The 13049-nt window shown below is 39.6% G+C and overlaps 1 pseudogene; it reads right to left on the bottom strand.

The window, feature by feature from the left end:
• Hmgb1-ps34 (high mobility group box 1, pseudogene 34) lies at positions 11415-12675 on the bottom strand (annotated as a pseudogene).

Here is a 13049-nt window from a genome sequence, read left to right as displayed (position 1 = left end):
CTTTCCCCTCTCCTCCTTGAAGGATGTATATTGTCCAAAGGGGATGCTACCATCCAGTGCCAAGGGTATCTCCCAGACAAAAACTTTGTCACCCTGAGGTATAGAATAGTCCATTTGTGGGCTGGCCTAGATGTTCAGGGCCTGGATATGCCCCACTTCCTTTGTATACACCACTTTTCTCCTGATCCTGATACTTTTTCTACTGTTTTATGTTTTTAGCCAGAAACCCATTGGTCTTCACGAATTAATTTACTTACTGCACATGTCTTTTCAGAGCTGGGACACTCCTTTTTGTCATGAGGACCTTTTGCTTTTTTGCCTCGCACAGGTGCTTCAGACTTCCCATTAACAGGACGATTGTCTCCAAAATATGTAAAATCCACTCAGTTTCCCTTTCCCCCTCAAATCTACCTTTGCACTAGTGATGTAGCCCAGTGTTTTGCGAATACTAAACACAAATGCAATCATTTGGTTACATACAGGGTCCCTAGGTTTTAGCAGTGTTTCCTTAAAACAATAAAACATACTGTAGAGTGAGTTAAGACAACTCTTTAAAAATGCTTAGATTCTGATAGCTTACCGGGTCAAGTAACTTCATAATTTCACTTTGTCATTAAAATGCTGGGTTGTCAATTACCAAGGATTGGTGTGCTCAGAATTATTCAATTCTGTTCTAACAGGAAACCCTACTTGCTAATATTAACATATGCACACAAATCAAAAGTCACAAGATAGGAAATTTAGGGATAGTTGTCAATAATATAATGAAGCTTTACTCACCAAGAATGTTGGCATCCTTTCCCTTGGTTTTACCACTTAAGTGCTGCAAATTCCAAGACTCAGGAGGAAGATTAAGCATCTGAATTCTCAATACATCTGAAGGCTCTGAGAAATACAGAGTATTTTTACTACTGTACTAAATTCAAATCAGCTTCAGAAAACATTTAGTAATAGGAAAGCTAATTTATTCTCCATTGGAGAGCTTTACTTTGTGTTTTCTTACACAACTTTGGCCTGCAGATGAAGTGCAAAAGACCCTAAGTTTATAAGTGGTGCCTGGTTGGAGGTTATTGTACAGGAATTCCTGCAGTGTGCCATTGTAGATTATTTTCCAGAGATTCCCTGAAGGAAGAAGAGAAATTTGGTTCAATTTCTTCATCAATCATGTATAAATGTTGTAGGTCACCAAAATAGTTAATGTATGCATAATATAAATTATATATATACAATCAGGATATCATATATATGCTAAGGAACAAAAAGTTTGGGAAATAACTTGATCCAATGATTTTTTTGGCACAATTGATAAGATATTATTGCTCATTTAAACATACAAAGTACAATACACACCCATCCCTTAAGAACATTAATAACAAGAGAGACAGGAAAGAAAGAGGGGAGAAGCCATGGCAGGACAATGGAGGCTGACGTAAAGATCTCTCTCCATGTATTTACAGGTTGTTATCAATGTTCCTAAGGGATGGATGGTACCGGTCTTTGTATATTTAAGTGGGCAATTATATCTTATCAATTGGATCTAAGATTATTGTGTTGTGTGTTCTTTTATGTGACGGTTTGAGTGTAAGAAAGTGTGTGGTGGCAGGAGACACTGGGCTGCCGAAGAGTTGGGATGTGTTTCTGCCAAGATATCTAGCAGATATCTTGGGGCACCGCGGTGCTGGACCTAGGGAGGTAAAAGACAACTATACTTTATTTATTTTTATATTTTTACAACAACAGATGGCGAACTAATGTGATGGGCAAGAATCCACTAGAATTCCTAGGAGTTGAGAGAAAGTTTTTATTTTCTAAGTGGAGGCTGGCGCCATGTTAAGTCATGTGATATCTCTAGGGCAGGAATTCAAACAAAGAAGGGGAAGCAGCCTAGACTATCAGGCTGAAGGTCCCCTACTATGTGATAAGTAGTGGCAGCTCAGAGAGTTAGAGATTAAAAGCTGCTTTTTAAAGAAAGTTGTTTAGAAAGTCTTTCAGGATACGCATATTCTTTTTAAGTGGGCTCCATGGGAATTTTGGGTTGAAATCCTAGTTAGACAAGCTACTTCTTAATTACAAGTATTATTAAAAGGTGATTAAGTTTGTTTTTAGAAAGAAGAGAGTAAAGAGATTACCTGAATCAGGCGGGGATTTTCATCCATGGTTCAGAATTTAGATAGGGAAAAATTAGTCACTAACTCCAAGTAGAGAGTTATGATGAATGTCTGTAACACCAGGCAGAGTGAATGCAGGCATATATTATAGAAGTTATTAAAAATCTGTGGCTCTGGGTAGAAAGCTTAACAGATGGATATATTTTGGGCTAAAGTCCTGAGTTTTAAGTTGCTTATTGGTTTTAGAATTGATAGAAGGTGTTTAAGTTTGTTTTAAGGAGAGTAAAGAGATTACCCAAATCACGTGGGGATTTTCATCTATGGTTCAGAACTTAGATAGGGAAAAATTGGTCACTAACTCCAAGTAGAGAGTTGTGATAAATGTCTGTAACACCAGGGAGAGTGAATGCAGACATATATTACAGAAGTTATTAAGGTTAAATAAAAATATGTGGCTCTGGGTAGAGAGCTTGACAGATTGAGATATTTTGGGCTAAAGTCCCGGTTTGGTATGTTGCTTATTGATATTGGAATTGATTGAAAGTATTTGGTTGGTTTTATGAATTACCCTGCTAAAGGCCATATGGCTCATTGATACTGGCTAGCAAGCGTTTATGGTTACTTTTGATATTTACCGCAACAGGAAGCTCAGATTCTTTTAACATGGGCTCCATGGGAATTTTGGGTTAATTTCCTGATATCACAGAATACAAAACCCTATCAGGCTCATTGTTTAGCTTACTTCCTTTTTAAAAAATTGTTTACTCTTCATGATGGGTGTGACTTTGAGTTTTATGTTTATATTATTACTCTGGGAGAGAGTGCAAGATACATGCTTTTCTGGTTTCAGACTAAGAAACACAGTATTTTGGGAGAAAGATTTTTGTCTTTGTGTTTTTAAAAAGTGTAATTAGGCTCTGGAAACCTCACAGAGTCATACTGATCAGATTTGAGAGAAGTAGACCGCCTGAAAAACTTAGTCAGGAGAATCAAACAAAAAGATAATCTCGATTCTAAAGTTTTGTCTTGAGAGTTGTATTTTACAAAGTGTGCCTACTTGTATTCCTGGTCTCAAGGACTTTCAGCTGTGTCCAGTCAGGACACATCAGCTACAGAATTTGCTTCATTCTTCCTACCCCCTACCCCCAAGGATATCTCAATGCCCATGTGCAGGTTGAGGAAGTTATGGAGAAGTCATCACTCCAATTCCCTGGACTTTTTGGTGGCTGAAAGTGGTTATTATAAAGTTGTTTTATGAGGAATTTAAAAATGGTTGAAATTTAACGGGGAGGATTTAGCTATAATGAGTTGCACAGTTGTAATCTCATTTGTTAACTGAGCTAAAATAATATCTTTGCTTTGATATAGAATTTATTTGATAAAAGTTTAAAAGTACAAGATTTAGAGCCAGTCCTTCTATTGATGTCATTACAAAATTCTGAGTTGATTATACACATGTGAGTTAAGGGCCAAATAGAAAACATATTGCTGACTTTGTGAGAGAACTTTCAAGATATTATTAGGATATAAAGACAACAGTACAGATTGTCTTATATAGGTAGATGGTTTTCAAAAACGTTAGAAATCTACAAAATTTGAGATTTAAAGTTATTTATCTTTTGTTGAGACATATCTGCTCATAACAGTTCCCCTTTGGTGGATTTAATGAAGAATGTGAACATCTCTACCTCCAGGTGAGGCAATACTTTGTGGCTAGGCAGCCACTGGACAAAACTGCCTGTTTCATCTGCAGACTAGTACTGTCCAGAAAAGGACAAATTATGCAGAATAGTTGACTGATAAACCCTACCAAGACACTGTGATCAGCCCTTCAAAATCTGCATTTTAAAAGTCTGTCAGTTCATTTTGGGCCAGAAGGCTGAAGACTTTCACTCACATGTTGTTAACAGGAGACTGTACTAGTGGAGATTTGTCTCTACAACCTCTCAGTTCTGGAAGCCAGGTTAGGCTTGCTATGTGTATAGATATTTGCTTATTCTCAGATTTCTGATGGAGTTGAAGACTGATTATAGCCTCATAGCCTATCAGGCTATTTAACTCAGAATATACTTATTTTATTAGACAGTTATCAGATAGTATACCAGCTGACCAAGGTGTAATAAAGATTTTCAGCCTTTTTTTTTATTAACTTGAGTATTTCTTATATACATTTCAAGTGTTATTCCCTTTCCCGGTTTCCGGGCAAACATACCCCTCCCCCCTTCCCTTCCTTATGGGTGTTCCCCTCCCAACCCTCCCCCCATTGCCGCCCTCCCCCCAACAATCTATTTCACTGGGGGTTCAGTCTTAGCAGGACCAAGGGCTTCCCCTTCCACTGGTGCTCTTACTAGGATATTCATTGCTACCTATGAGGTCAGAGTCCAGGGTCAGTCCATGTTTAGTCTTTGGGTAGGGGCTTAGTCCATGGAAGCTCTGGTTGCTTGGCATTGTTGTACATATGGGGTCTCGAGCCCCTTCAAGCTCTTCCACTTCTTTCTCTGATTCCTTCAACGGGGGTCCTATTCTCAATTCAGTGGTTTGCTGCTGGCATACGCCTCTGTGTTTGCTGTATTCTGGCTGTGTCTCTCAGGAGAGATCTACATCCGGCTCCTGTCGGCCTGCACTTCTTTGCTTCATCCATCTTGTCTAATTGGATGGCTGTATACGCAGGGGCCACACGTGGGGCAGGCTCTGAATGGGTGTTCCTTCTGTGTCTGTTTTAATCTTTGCCTCTCTATTCCCTGCCAAGGGTATTCTTGTTCCCCTTTTAAAGAAGGAGTGAAGCATTCACATTTTGATCATCCGTCGTGAGTTTCATTTATTCTAGGCATCTAGGGTAATTCAAGCATTTGGGCTAATAGCCACTTATCAATGAGTGCATACCATGTATGTCTTTCTGTGATTGGGTTAGCTCAGTCAGGATGATATTTACCAGTTCCATCCATTTGCCTACGAATTTCATAAAGTCATTGTTTTTGATAGCTGAGTAATATTCCATTGTGTAGATGTACCACATTTTCTGTATACATTCCTCTGTTGAGGGGCATCTGGGTTCTTTCCAGCTTCTGGCTATTATAAATAAGGCTGTGATGAACATAGTGGAGCACGTGTCTTTTTTTATATGTTGGGGCATCTTTTGGGTATATGCCCAAGAGAGGTATAGCTGGATCCTCAGGCAGTTCAATGTCCAATTTTCTGAGGAACCTCCAGACTGATTTCCAGAATGGTTGTACCAGTCTGCAATCCCACCAACAATGGAGGAGTGTTCCTCGTTCTTCGCATCCTCGCCAGCATCTGCTTTCACCTGAGTTTTTGATCTTAGCCATTCTCACTGGTGTGAGGTGAAATCTCAGGGTTGTTTTGATTTGCATTTCCCTTATGACTAAAGATGTTGAACATTTCTTTAGGTGTTTCTCAGCCATTCGGCATTCCTCAGCTGTGAATTCTTTGTTTAGCTCTGAACCCCATTTTTTAATAGGGTTACTTGTCTCCCTGCGGTCTAACTTCTTGAGTTCTTTCTATATTTTGGATATAAGGCCTCTATCTGTTGTAGGATTGGTAAAGATCTTTTCCCAATCTGTTGGTTGCCGTTTTGTCCTAACCACAGTGTCCTTTGCCTTACAGAAGCTTTGCAGTTTTATGAGATCCCACTTGTCGATTCTTGATCTTAGAGCATAAGGCATTGGCGTTTTGTTCAGGAAATTTTTTCCAGTGCCCATGTGTTCCAGATGCTTCCCTAGTTTTTCTTCTATTAGTTTGAGTGTGTCTGATTTGATGTGGAGGTCCTTAATTCACTTGGACTTAAGCTTTGTACAGGGTGATAAGCATGGATCGATCTGCATTCTTCTACATGTTGACCTCCAGTTGAACCAGCACCATTTGCTGAAAATGCTATCTTTTTTCCATTGGATGGTTTTGGCTCCTTTGTCAAAAATCAAGTGACCATAGGTGTGTGGGTTCATTTCTGGGTCTTCAATTCTGTTCCATTGGTCTATCTGTCTGTCTCTGTACCAATACCATGCAGTTTTTATCACTATTGCTCTGTAATACTGCTTGAGTTCAGGGATAGTGATTCCCCCTGAAGTCCTTTTATTGTTGAGGATAGCTTTAGCTATCCTGGGTTTTTTGTTATTCCAGATGAATTTGCAAATTGTTCTGTCTAACTCTTTGAAGAATTGGATTGGTATTTTGATGCGGATTGCATTGAATCTGTAGATCGCTTTTGGTAAAATGGCCATTTTTACTATATTAATCCTGCCAATCCATGAGCATGGGAAATCTTTCCATCTTCTGAGGACTTCTTCAATTTCTTTCTTCAGAGTCTTGAAGTTCTTATTGTACAAATCTTTTACTTGCTTGGTTAAAGTCACACCGAAGTACTTTATATTATTTGGGTGTATTATGAAGGGTGTCGTTTCCCTAATTTCTTTCTCGGCTTGTTCTCTTTTGTATAGAGGAAGGCTACTGATTTATTTGAGTTAATTTTATACCCAGCCACTTTGCTGAAGTTGTTTATCAGCTTTAGTAGTTCTCTGGTGGAACTTTTGGGATCACTTAAATATACTATCATATCATCTGCAAACAGTGATATTATGACTTCTTCTTTTCCGATCTGTATCCCCTTGACCTCCTTTTGTTGTCTGATTGCTCTGGCTAGAACTTCAAGAACTATATTGAATAAGTAGGGAGAGAGTGGGCAGCCTTGTCTAGTCCCTGATTTTAGTGGGATTGCTTCAAGTTTCTCTCCATTTAGTTTAATGTTAGCAAGTGGTTTGCTGTATATGGCTTTTACTATGTTTAGGTATGGGCCTTGAATTCCGATTCTTTCCAGGACTTTTATCATGAAGGGGTGTTGAATTTTATCAAATGCTTTCTCAGCATCTAATGAAATGATCATGTGGTTTTGTTCTTTCAGTTTGTTTATATAATGGATCACGTTGATGGTTTTCCGTATATTAAACCATCCCTGCATGCCTGGGATGAAGCTTACTTGATCATGGTGGATGATTGTTTTGATGTGCTCTTGGATTCGGTTTGCCAGAATTTTATTGAGTATTTTTGCGTCGATATTCATAAGGGAAATTGGTCTGAAGTTCTCTTTCTTTGTTGTGTCTTTGTGTGGTTTAGGTATAAGAGTAATTGTGGCTTCATAGAAGGAATTCGATAGTGCTCCATCTGTTTCAATTTTGTGGAATAGTTTGGATAATGTTGGTACGAGGTCTTCTATGAAGGTCTGATAGAATTCTGCACTAAACCCGTCTGGACCTGGGTTCTTTTCGGTTGGGAGACCTTTGATGACTGCTTCTATTTCCTTAGGAGTTATGGGGTTGTTTAACTGGTTTATCTGTTCCTGATTTAACTTCGGTACCTGGTATCTGTCTAGGAAATTGTCCATTTCCTGAAGATTTTCAAGTTTTGTTGAATATAGGTTTTTATAGTAAGATCTGATGATTTTTTGAATTTCCTCTGAATCTGTAGTTATGTCTCCCTTTTCATTTCTGATTTTGTTAATTTGGATGCACTCTCTGTGTCCTCTCGTTAGTCTGGCTAAGGGTTTATCTATCTTGTTCATTTTCTCAAAGAACCAACTTTTGGTTCTGTTGATTCTTTCTATGGTCCTTTTTGTTTCTACTTGGTTGATTTCAGCTCTGAGTTTGATCATTTCCTGCCTTCTACTCCTCCTGGGTGTATTTGCTTCTTTTTGTTCTAGAGCTTTTAGGTGTGCTGTCAAGCTGCTGACATATGCTCTTTCCTGTTTCTTTCTGCAGGCACTCAGCGCTATGAGTTTTCCTCTTAGCACAGCTTTCATTGTGTCCCATAAGTTTAGGTATGTTGTACCTTCATTTTCATTAAATTCTAAAAAGTCTTTAATTTCTTTCTTTATTTCTTCCTTGATCAGGATATCATTGAGTAGAGCATTGTTCAATTTCCACGTATATGTGGGCATTCTTCCCTTATTGTTATTGAAGACCAGTTTTAGGCCGTGGTGGTCCGATAGCACGCATGGGATTATTTCTATCTTTCTGTACCTGTTGAGGCCCGTTTTTTGACCAATTATATGGTCAATTTTGGAGAAAAGTACCATGAGGAGCTGAGAAGAATGTATATCCTTTTGCTTTAGGATAGAATGTTGAATAAATATCTGTTAAGTCCATTTGGCTCATGACTTCTCTTAGTCTGTCTACATCTCTGTTTAATTTCTGTTTCCATGATCTGTCCATTGATGAGATTGGGGTGTTGAAATCTCCCACTATTATTGTGTGAGGTGCAATGTGTGTCTTGAGCTTTAGTAAGGTTTCTTTTACGTATGTAGGTGCCCTTGTATTTGGGGCATAGATATTTAGGATTGAGAGTTCATCTTGATGGATTTTTCCTTTGATGAATATGAAGTGTCCTTCCTTATCTTTTTTGATGACTTTTAGTTGAAAACTGATTTTATTTGATATTAGAATGGCTACTCCAGCTTGCTTCTTCTGACCATTTGCTTGGAATGTTGTTTTCCAGCCTTTCACTCTGAGGTAGCGACTGTCTTTGTCTCTGAGGTGTGTTTCCTCTAGGCAGCAGAATGCAGGGTCCTCGTTGCGTATCCAGTTTGTTAATCTATGTCTTTTTATTGGTGAGTTGAGGCCATTGATGTTGAGAGATATTTAGGAATAGTGATTATTGCTTCCTGTTATATTCATATTTGGATGTGAGGTTATGTTTGTGTGCTTTTCTTCTCTTTGTTTTGTTGCCAAGACGATTAGTTTCTTGCTTCTTCTATGTCCCACGTGCGACTTTCCGCCGGCAAGAAGCACGCGGACATTTAGAAATCCTCACTGTGATCAACTTTATTAATCTTAGAAGAGGAAAAGCCCCGCTGCGCCAACATGGCGCGCTTATAAAATCCTAGTGCGGCACACCCACACCTGATTGGTTGTTACCCATGATCTCATAAGGCACGCCCCGGAGTGGGCAAAGACCTGGCACGAAGGCACTCTTGCACATGCTCACAGTTAGTTAACTTCCTGAAAGGGGGGCGGGCTAGCGCGGCGAAGGTGGAGGCTATCTTGGCCTTCCACGTGGGGCGCAGTGGAAGCCAGCGCCATCTAGTGGTGGCGAATGTTATTGCGGCCCTCTACATCTCACCCTTATAATTTATATAATTTTATAGCAGTCATGATCACCCTATCGCATGCAATGAGGAAACGATGTGCAAGGGCTGATCAAAGGATCACTGAGTCTCTCTCATCCCAGTGCAATGGATCCACAGATCCATGGGGTGCAGGAGCAGAGAACTCAGATACAGAGAGAGTCCTGAGCAAGATAACCAAATTCCAGGGGAGGCCCCTTTTTTTACAATGGCCACAAGTGCTTGAGTGAATAACGGCCTTGTCACATTTTTGTTGAGATCTGAGTTTGCAAACCAACCATGGTATGAACACTGATCCATAGCATAGGGCTGCACCAGACAGAGCCACTCCCGATAAGTAGTGGGCACCTCATTTGGTCCTCCTCAGCTGTTACCACCAAGGGCCGTAGTCAAGCTGCTCCTATAATAAAATTTAGAATTCCCAATTGTTAGTAACTACTCCAGAAAGTTCACCCACTGTACTTGTCTAACAATAGATTGGGGGAGGATAACTCCAGACACTGCAGACACAATGTCTGCAGCAGTAATGGCTGCTACAATAGCAGTGAAAGTGTCAAGGTCTTTTCTAGGACAGTTCAGGATCAGTCATTTTTCTCTGGAACAACCAGCAGACAATGGAACCATTTCTGAGATCTGTATAACCAGGACAGAGTTCCCCAGTCTACTGTAGCTTTAGTCTGTAAAATGACCAGTTAAGGCAGCAAGAGTCACCAGGGAAAATGAAGGGACAGCAACGGCTGGAGTCCAGTCTTCCCCAGCAAGCAGCAGTGTGCAGAGGGTCAGAGAGCAGGCCATAGTGGGACGGGAACAGGCAGCAGTAACACTGACTGCAGCAACGGCAAAATCTCTGTGATGACAAAGGATGAAGGGGAATCTTCTATCTTCCTCTCAGGGCAGAGGAATGACTCCAGGGACCCGAACCAGGAGAGCTGAATCTTTATGCAACGAGGATCAGCAAGTCTCAGCAACCACTCAGGCAGCTGGCACACTCTTGTAGCATCCTGTAGAAAAAACACAAACATTCCCTCTTCCCCATATAAAATATCTGGACAGGATCATGTCAATACGTGGATCTCTCTATTTCACCTAGGCAGAAGTATGCCTAGTTGTAGGGTGCCATAAACTTTGGCATCCAAAATTTTAAAATTGAAATAAAAGGAGCATTATTTAGCATACAGGGATAACTCCCCCCTTTTTATTTATTAAGATATAGTAAAGATATTATTTATTAAGGTAAGTCCTCGAGGATTAAATTGAGGACACTGAGCATTTGTATTTATAAATTGACTTGTATACCAAATTATTGTCTCTAGCATAATTGTATTGGATATATAAAGAATTAGATTTTTTCACTAATTGTTCTTATGTAAGACCTATAATCTGTCTGGTATCTTGTCCTCCCTTGTTAAGGAGCCCAGGCAATCCAGTTTGAGTTCTTAAATGTCCTATAAAGGAACAGTATTTAGTGCTCTTAACCACTAAGCCATTTCTCTAGCACCTCACAAACTTTATTTACCTAAACATAAGCATTAATTAGAAATGTCAAATCTTGTAAATATTGTCCAGATTCAGTCTTACTAGAAATCCCTGAGCTGGCAGGGTGAGGCTGGGAGTTGAAAGTAAGCAAATGGAGTCTTCCTCTTTTCGTGAGGGTGTGTTAACAACTCCATTACCATTTTTAAAGAGCTGGGTCTATGGTTTTGTTTAGTTGTCTGAGCCAGAGCATCGAAAGGACAGTGAGTTGTCAGACAATTTACACTGAAATCACTCACTGATTTTAAGTAGAAAACCTGTCTCTAATAAAGCATTAAGTAATTGAAATCAATTGTAAACCACAAGCCACACATTGGCTATCAGTATGTGAATAGAAAGTTTGATTTAAAAACAGTGGCTAAACTACGGAATTTAATAATCTGTGTTGAAGCAATAGAAACTCAAGAGAATAAACAAGTGATCCAATCATACCTGTAGCCTTTTCATTAGATGAACCACCTATAAATACAGTAAGCGCATTTCCTATGGGTTGTACGCACAAATATGCAGGAAGTACAAAAGCATGTAAAGAGTAAAATTATCAATTTCGTCTGAAAAATTTGTATATGTAATAGGCCAAATATCAGTATTTTGTAATAACCAATTAACTGTTGTTTGGAATAAGATATGTTTTATCAGGTTTCTTTTCTTTTTTTTTAATAAAAAAATTATATTTACTTAGAAGCATTCAGAATGTCAACAAAACAGCCGCCATTTTTTTGCAATTACAGAGTGGTATTCAGTTAACAGAACAACAATTACCTTCGTATAAGCTGCATCAGAGACAACTGAAGATGGAAAAAAAAAACCAAAGGAAAAAAACAAAAAAAGAAACCAAAAACCAAACTACTGTCCCCATATATAACTAATTTGTGCTGTGCACCAACAAGAACCTGCTTTAATTTCCATGCCAATTTACAACCCCCAGACTGTACCAGGCAAGGTTAGTGGCTATTGAAAATACCACCAGGACAGGGCTAGCTAAAGACACATTCGGTAGTGTGTTAACTATACAAAAAAAGACACTGTACAGTTTAAAAACAAATCTTACACAGCCTTACATTTCAATTTTTTTCTTTAAAAGGAGTGAGTTGTGTACAGGGGGGTTAAATGCTTTATAGACAAGAAAAAAAACTGCGCTAGAACCAACTTATTCATCATCATCATCTTCTTCTTCATCTTCGTCTTCCTCTTCTTCCTCCTCTTCCTCATCCTCTTCATCCTCCTCGTCGTCTTCCTCTTCCTTCTTTTTCTTGCTCTTCTCAGCCTTGACCACCCCCTTTTTCGCTGCATCAGGTTTTCCTTTAGCTCTGTAGGCAGCAATATCCTTCTCATACTTCTCCTTCAGCTTGGCGGCCTTCTTTTCATAGGGCTGCTTGTCATCCGCAGCAGTGTTGTTCCACATCTCTCCTAGTTTCTTCGCAACATCACCAATGGATAAGCCAGGATGCTCGCCTTTGATTTTTGGGCGGTACTCAGAACAGAACAAGAAGAAGGCCGAAGGAGGCCTCTTGGGGGCATTGGGGTCCTTGAACTTCTTTTTGGTCTCCCCTTTGGGGGGGATGTAGGTTTTCATTTCTCTTTCATAACGAGCCTTGTCAGCCTTTGCCATATCTTCAAATTTCCCCTTTTCTTTAGCAGACATGGTCTTCCACCTCTCTGAGCACTTCTTGGAGAACTCTGAGAAGTTGACAGAAGCATCCGGGTGCTTCCTCTTGTGCTCCTCCCGGCAGGTTTGCACAAAGAATGCATATGAGGACATTTTGCCTCTCGGCTTCTTAGGATCTCCTTTGCCCATGTTTAGTTGATTTTCCTCCGCGAGGCACAGAGTCGCCCAGTGCCCGTCCGGCTCTCGCTTGCCCCGGCGCTGTCTCTATGGAGCTCAATGTACTGCAATGGCTCCAGGTTTCTTTTCAAAAATACTTCCATGACTTTAGTCCACAACTCTGTACTAACACAGCTGAAGCTTTATCTCCAATGTGCATAACAAAGACCTAAGTCCTCTAGTATGGTGAGGTACTTGGCCAATTAACATATCCTTAGAAGCTTAAAATTAGCTTCAAATATTCTTATCTGGAGTAGTGTAACAGCTACTCCCCAAATATCAAAGCTCATTTTGAGAGCAAAGGTTCGTAGTAAAAATTTCCATATACATTGAAAGATTTAAGTTCTAACTTCTTATACTGAAGAAGCAACAAAATTACCTAATATGAGGCTGTTAGCAATCCTCTAAATCTATCCTGAAATGGCAGTTGGAGTAAGTAAACTGGCTGTAA

This window comes from Rattus norvegicus, chromosome X, assembly GCF_036323735.1.
Source record: "Rattus norvegicus strain BN/NHsdMcwi chromosome X, GRCr8, whole genome shotgun sequence".
Classification (NCBI taxonomy): Eukaryota; Metazoa; Chordata; class Mammalia; order Rodentia; family Muridae; genus Rattus; species Rattus norvegicus.
This window is presented reverse-complemented; position numbering and strand designations above follow the sequence as displayed.